Genomic DNA, 8024 nt, shown 5'->3' with positions numbered 1-8024 from the left:
GCTCATTTGTTTGTGTACTCTGTAATGGGTGCTGTGGATCCCTTGTGACATCATATAAATAAAGGATAATAATAATATTAATAATATTTTGATCACGTCTAGATTTGCGTCTAGTTAATTATGTTTTGTTTTTATTTCAGTTTATATGTGCTTCCTTGGGTTTATGGGTGCCTTGTTCTTTTTTAATATTAACTTCATATTTTTACTGTGCATTTATGAGAGCTTTGATTCTTAATGGTATTTTTGCATTGTTTTTATTGTAAACTGTATTACATCTATGGCAACTGCTTCCCTCAGAATGAGAGCCACATTCAGTTGCAGCTGAGGGGTATGTGCAGCTGGCAACTGTGTGCTGCACTACTTCTGGGTTAGCTGGAAATTGACGTTGTTGCTGGTGCCCGTCGGGTGGCATGGTGGGATCTGCTCTAGGGGTTATAGGGTATTTAAGGTAAGTGCATATAATATGTATTTGGTACCCTGATGAAGAATAAAATATTCAAAACGGAACGCAGCATGCCCTGTTTTTGTCACTCTCTTTTTGTATTTTCCATTCGTAGATTCATCTTTGTTCATTTTTATTTAATATGGGGTAGTTTTAACAAGGTGTGTTGGGAAGTCATATTTGATATAATTTTCATTGAAGCAGGAACGGATCAGATCTAGGATCTAATTTTTAATGAAGGTGGTGGTGGTGGGTAAGTTCTGGAGTCTGATTTTTAATGCATAAGGCTGGTGATAATGATGAACTAGTATTTATTACACCAATATAAGTTTGTTACTATATATTTCATTAGCTATTTAAACCACACCAACATTAAATAAACCAAGCCCCCAACATTGCTACACCCATTTTTACATTTGCTGGTAGAAAAGCCAGGCCACTTGCTTGTGTCTGTCCCCCAGGCTGAAACTTGCCAGCCAGCCCCTGCCACCCACTGATGTGTACAGACTTATGCAGGAATGTGCTCAGGTGGTGGCTGCACAGGGCAAACTGGCACCCAGTTGCTGTGAAGACACATCTGTATGCGATACCATCTATTTTAGAGGAAATAGAAAGTAGTGTGGAACCCTCAATTCACTCAAAATCTCAAAGATATATAACAGAATAGAGTAAAAATTAGAGATGAGCAGACCGGATTTTAAGAAATACTAACCCACCAGAACTTCAGGGATCCTTTCTACCCCAGATTCCTATCTGAGGCAAAATCTCACTACCGGCACCCCTGCACTGTCGACACTGCCCTCAACCCCGCACTGAAGGTACTACTGGAACTCATGCACTGTTGACACTGCCGGCACCCCCCCCCCCACTGAGGACACCAATGGCACCCCAACAGTACCTACACAAACGGCACCCCCTGTCACAACAAGTGCACTATTGGTGTATCCAACCTGCACTGTATCCCTGCATTGTATCTGACCTGCACTGTATCCAGCCCACACATTATTGCACACTGTACCCTACATGCAATTTATTCCACCCTGCATCCGAGCCACATAGTTTCTCGCACTGTATTTAACCCATACGTTATCCAACCTACACTGTATTCATCCCACACTGTATCCAAACCACAAAGCATCTGACCTGCACTGTATCCAATTCACACTGTATCCTGCACTGTATCCTACACTGTATCCAACCTGCACTTTATACAACCCACACTGTATCCAACCTGCACTATAATCAAACCACACTGTATCCGACCCACACTGTAATCGACCAACACTGTATTCGACCCACACTGTAATAGACCCACACTGTATCCGACCATAAAAACAGCAGTCCATACCTGCGGGTTAGATACAGTGCAGGTTACAGTGCGGGTCGGATACAGTGTGGGTCTATTACAGTGTGGGTCGGATACAGTGTGGGTCGATTACAGTGTGGGTCGGATACAGTGTGGTTTGATTATAGTGCAGGTTGGATACAGTGTGGGTTGTATAAAGTGCAGGTTGGATACAGTGAAGGATACAGTATGATTTGGATACAGTGCAGGTCAGATGCTTTGTGGTTTGGATACAGTGTGGGATGAATACACTGTATCCGACCCGCACTGTAACCTGCATTGTATCTAACCCGCAGGTATGGACTGCTGTTTTTATGGTTGGGGAGATTTTGGGGAACTGCTCAACAAAAAGGCGGATTCATCAGGGCTTTGGATGGGCACAAAGTGCCAGTCATCAGTGGCCCATGGCCCTCAAGAGGGATTGAGCACTGAGAATAGGCATGTGCTGGTGGCATGTGCACTTGTATAGGGGCATCCATATCTTCTGTTGCTATTTTACACATGGTTTAGTTTAGTTTTCTTTTTCTTTGCTGTTTGTTAACTACTACTGCTTTTGAGCAATGATATTCCATACACAGTTCTTAATAAATGTATGTCTTGGATTGTTTTCTCTTGAAAATACTTGCAAGTTGAGTCGATTGGTTATTGCTAATAAATTACTAATTTGCAAAACATTTTTAAACAGCAATAACTGCTGTGTTTATTCCGTTGCTCTATTGTTGTTTAGCAAGCCAGCCTTTGGCTTATGTTGGTGAGCAATGGGGGTCATTCTGAGTTGATCACTCGCTGCCATTTTTCGCAGCGCAGCAAACAGGTTACTACGGCACATGGATATGCACCACAATGCGCAGGCTCGTCATACAGCTACAAAGCGGATCGTTGCTGAGCGATGGATTTAATGAAGAATCCATTCGCACAGCCGATCGCAAGGAGAGTGACAGGAAGAGGTGTTTGTGGGTGTCAACTTACCATTTTCTGGGAGTGGTGCGGCGAACGCAGGCGTGTCCAGGCGTTTGGAGGGTGGATGTCTGACGTCAATTCCAGGACCTGCAACACTGGATTCATCACACAGGGTAAGTAACTCTTACCCTGGTCTTGTTCTACACAAAACTTTTTTTGCATACCAGGGCTGCACAAGTGATCACAGCCTTGCTATGCAAAAATATACTCCTCCATAGACGGCGTCTAGTTGATCGCACGGGCTGCAAAAAGTTGCAGTGTGCGATCAACACGGAATGACCACCAATATTGTGAGCTGTGAGGTGATCAAAATTGAGTGGAAATAACTGGAAATGAATGCTTTTGAGGTTAATAAGACTCAAGAAACAAATTATGTAATTTTAGCTTTTTTGTAAAAATTTTTGAAACATTCAAAACCAATCACAGCCGAAATCCAAAACAATATCCGGAAGACAAATTAAAACCAATACCAAAACCAGGAAAAATGCTCTTTTGCACATCTCTAGTAAAAATAAATCACGATGAAGAGAGGAACTTCCCTTTAAGTTCACCCCAATAGTTTTAGCATTCATCAGTTATTCAATGAATGCAATAGAGGAAATAATTGACATTAGTGTAATGCAGTACTAAATAGGCAGACACAATTCAATGAGTCTGGGTTTTTGTGAAGAAAATATCAGTGAATGGTTGAGGGAGTATTCCCATTTAGGTAGTATGATTACAGGTAGTAAGATTTTAAAACACAGTGACTACAGAATTTCTCTTGAATAGAAAGGTTCTGGAACATGACTTATGGTGTAAGTTATCAGATGGTCATATTTAATATTTTTTTCACTTATGAGTGTTTCTTTGTGATCTATTACATGGAAGAACTCCTTCACTTTATGTAATACAAACAGGACATTTTGAAAACTTGAAGCCATCCCATTTATTGGGCCTAATTCAGAGTTGATCGCAGCAGCAAATTTGTTAGCAGTTGGACAAAACCATGGGGGTAATTCCAAGTTGATCGCAGCAGGACATTTTTTAGCAGTTGGGCAAAACCATTGTCACTGCAGGGGGGGCAGATATAACATGTGCAGAGAGAGATAGATTTGGGTGTGGTGAGTTCAATCTGCAATCTAAATTGCAGTGTAAAAATAAAGCGGCCAGTATTTACCCTGCACAGAAACAAAATAACTCACCCAAATCTAACTCTCTTTGCAAATGTTATATCTGCCCCCCCCCTGCAGTACACATGGTCTTGCCCAGCTGCTAAAAAATTTCCTGCTGCGATCAACTTGGAATTACCCCCCATGTGCACTGCAGGGGGGGGGGCAGATATCACATGTGCAGAGAGAGGTTGTAATAACCCCCGCGGTTTTTCCCAACTGCTAACAAATTTGCTGCTGTGATCAACTCTGAATTACCCGGTTTGTTGGGTGTCATTTTAATTTCCACAGACTTTTATCACATTTACATTAGTTTGTATTCATGTCTAACTGAGGAATCTCTTTTTTTTTAGATATTGAAGATAAAGCACTTATTGCAAGGTTCCTCAACTATTTGGACTATGATCTTTATGCTGAAAAAGTAATATTTATCTTATGGGTGCAAAATAATTTTATGAACGGATTAGGGGTGTAAAATTCATGTTTGATTAGGTTACTAAGGTGATATTATTTTAACATTATAATAAGGGGTCAATATTAAGTTAAAATTAGAATATGGAGGTAATACTGTCTTATAGCTAATGGGTGGAATAATAAATTATTTATGACAAGGCAATACTAATGCCAAAATGATTAGCCACAAGTGTGCACTTTAAGTGTTGTCCCATCATAAATAAATTATTATTTTCTCCATTAGCAATCAAAACATATTACCAAATAATATAATTATATCAATATTTATCCCTAAATATAATGTTAAAGTAATATTATCATATTAAAATAATCATAAATTAACTTTGATTCTGTAATAAATGCATAAAATAATTTGGCTCCATATGATAATAAATAATTATACTCAGTGCTATTTTTCTGGAAATATAGGTTAAAGAAATAGGGGTCTGGGGGTTTAGCTATTAAAAAAGTTTTGGAGGCAGATGTATGAAAAATGTTCTAACAAACGTTATATGCCTGCTGTTGTATCACCACATTGTCGTGGTGATACGCCCTGTCCATCCGCCACAACTGCCGATGTGGGAGGGCGCTATGTCACATTCCCGTGATATGCGTCCTCCCACATTGGCCAGACTGATATCACCGCTGGCTGTACTAGTGCGTCACCTCAGCTCCCAGTGAGCCCTGTGGAGTGAGCTGGCACATACGCGGATATGCTGTGAGGACACCATGCGGCGCTGGGCATTGAGGAGATGCGGGGAGACGTGTGGGGTGATGTCAGATGCCACTGTGGAGATGTGTGTGGCGGAGAGCAATAAAGTTAATTTGATGGACATAAAACAAACATACCCTGTAGCGAACCAGCAGCAGAACAGCACCACCAGCCCCAACCAGCCGAAAGGATAGAGAGGGCTTACCGAACGGTAAGCCACTGCCCCAGCCGTAATACATCTGGCAGCCTTCACCTTCAGATAGGCACAGCGCACTCGACGAAGCGGCCCCATGCATATAGCGATTGCCTTAAACTCCCTCTGTGAGCCGCATCATACATAGCTATGATTCGGGAACAGCGGGAGTTAGCATGCGCTATGTGCAAAAAGCACATAGCACACGTTCTTACATCTGCCCCATAGTTTTTATAAAAGAAGGCACTCAAAATGGATTTTAAAATAAAACTTATCTTATGGAAAATATATTTTGGCCAAGGACAGGTTCACGAACCTATATTTAATGAGAGGTTCAGGAACTGAGTTCCTGCTGGTTCCTGCTGAAAAATAGCACTGATTATACTGTATTTTCCCATTAATAAATACATTTTGATATCCATAATAATTAATGTATTGTGTTTTCCCCTTGTATGCTACTGGTTAGTAAATCCTGACTTGAAAGTAAAAACTGGCAGTTTGTGGTGGTTGGAAAACCACTAAAAATGATTGCTGGTTAGTAAATTTCTCCTTGGTCTTAATAAAAAAAAAAAACCTTGATCTATGGAAATTTTATGATTTTAACATTATAATTTTATGCATAATTACTCAGAAATTGTGCGTAAACATATAGCATGTTGTTTTTCATACCATTTAAACTCTAAAATCAGTGTTACATTTATGATGCTATTTCAGTATTTTTATGGTTGAACATTCTGAAATAGCAACATAGTGTTATAGAAAATAAATTATGAGGATACCATGTGAAAAAAGCTTTTCAATGACTTTTCAATGAAGTTCTTTTAACCCTTTTTGACTAAAGCTGTTTCATAACAGAATACATTTCACCACAGCTTTGCTTTGTGTTGGTACTGTAAAATGAGGATAATTTTTTAACTATTCTGTGTGCCCTAGTACTTTTACGTACTGTGGCTGTTTTTGGTAGAAACATAGGGGGTAATTCCGAGTTGATCGCAGCATGAAATTTGTTAGCAGTTGGGTAAAACCATGTGCACTGCAGTGGGGGGCAGATATAACATTTGCAGAGAGAGTTAGATTTGGGTGGGTTATTTTGTTTCTGTGCAGGGTAAATACTGGCTGCTTTATTTTTACACTGTAATTTAAATTTCAGTTTGAACACACCCCACCCAAATCTAACTCTCTCTGCAAATGTTATATCTGCCACACCTGCAGTGCAAATGGTTTTGCCCAACTGCTAACAAATTTGATGCTGCGATCAACTCGAAATTACCCCCATAGAAACATAGAATTTGACAGCAGATAAGAACCACTTGGCCCATCTAGTCTGCCCCTTTTTTATCCTTTAGGTAATCTCAACCCTTTTTGAACCTTAATTCTTTGTAAGGAACATCCACAAATAAGGAACTTTCAATTTTAAGTGAATTATACAAAGATAAAATGGGCAAAATTTGAAAGAAAAAATAATTTATAGATGTTAATTTACTTTTAACGTAGCATTACTGCAGGCAGTGTAGATTTAAAGTACTGCAATAAACTATTGTCATCAGTAGAACTATTGCAATCCTTTCACTACTGTAAATGTAAATTTATCTTTGGTATTCGGAACAAAATCCAAAAAAGGCAGAATATAATATTAACAGCATGAGAATTGAGAACTATTGATGAAGAAAGGGATCTGACAGTGACTCTATCAGGTGACTTGAAGGTTAGAAAACTATGTAGCAAGATATTTTGACTGTTAGGTTGGAATGTAAGAGAAATAAATATTAAAAGAGGTGCAATGTCACATATAAGGGTAACTCAAAAAGTGCACCTAGGATATTGCCTGCTTACAGAAAGTGCTGGTTTCAATTTGTCACAATATTTACTGTGGGTTTGCAGCAAAGACCTGGTCTATTCAGTTGCAGCCTGCGGCTGCCAACATTACTCTTGCAGGCTACACTTAACGTGGATTCTGTTTAATCCTCAGGATGACCAGCAGAAATCTGTGGTAAATAGGGTTTTCTGTCCTTATCACGCCACTACAAAAGTGTTAACCATTAGCTCTGAGCACTTATCTGATAATCTATGGGTTAATATGCTTTAGCAATTGAATAATTCTGGGCATGAAGTCCTACAAGTACTTTCCCTTGCACAATAAGTATGAAGCCTAATTGAATCTGGCCATAAAAGTGTCACCATTCTCTCACTTTATTAACTGAACAAGACAAATCAGTGTCCTATATGGTACTTAGAAAAGCTTCAAATATATATGTAAAGAGCAAAGTTTATTGATAAAATCAAAGAGACCCCTGTTTAAGTCCTGTCATAATTCAAAATAGAAGAAAAAGTGCCAAAAGAAATGTGTTTTAAAAGTGTAACAAGAGTCCAGAAAGTAATAGAATTCAGTTTCTTAATGTGGGATATATTAGTTCTCAACTCCAGTCTTCAAGTACCACCAACAGGTCATGATTTGTGGATTTTTTTTTAATCATGCACTGGTGAGTGAATCTTTTTAATTGGGTCAGTAATTATCCCACCTGCTTCTACAGAAAGACATCATCAAAACATGACCTGTTGGAAAAACTTGAGGGTAGAGGTTGATAATAATTGATTTAGAACAAAACTTTCATTATGCGTAATGAAAAGCCTTCTATGCAAGCCTCTGAAATATGTGAGTGCTATACAAATAACTGGTACTAAATAAATAAATAAATATATACATTAATTAATTCTTCCAATAAATTGAAAGTCCAGTTCTTTCTATCAGAAAGTAGTCTTAAACCTAC

The sequence above is a fragment of the Pseudophryne corroboree genome, chromosome 6 (assembly GCF_028390025.1).
Source record: "Pseudophryne corroboree isolate aPseCor3 chromosome 6, aPseCor3.hap2, whole genome shotgun sequence".
Taxonomy (NCBI): domain Eukaryota; kingdom Metazoa; phylum Chordata; class Amphibia; order Anura; family Myobatrachidae; genus Pseudophryne; species Pseudophryne corroboree.
Note: the sequence above shows the minus strand (reverse complement) of the source record.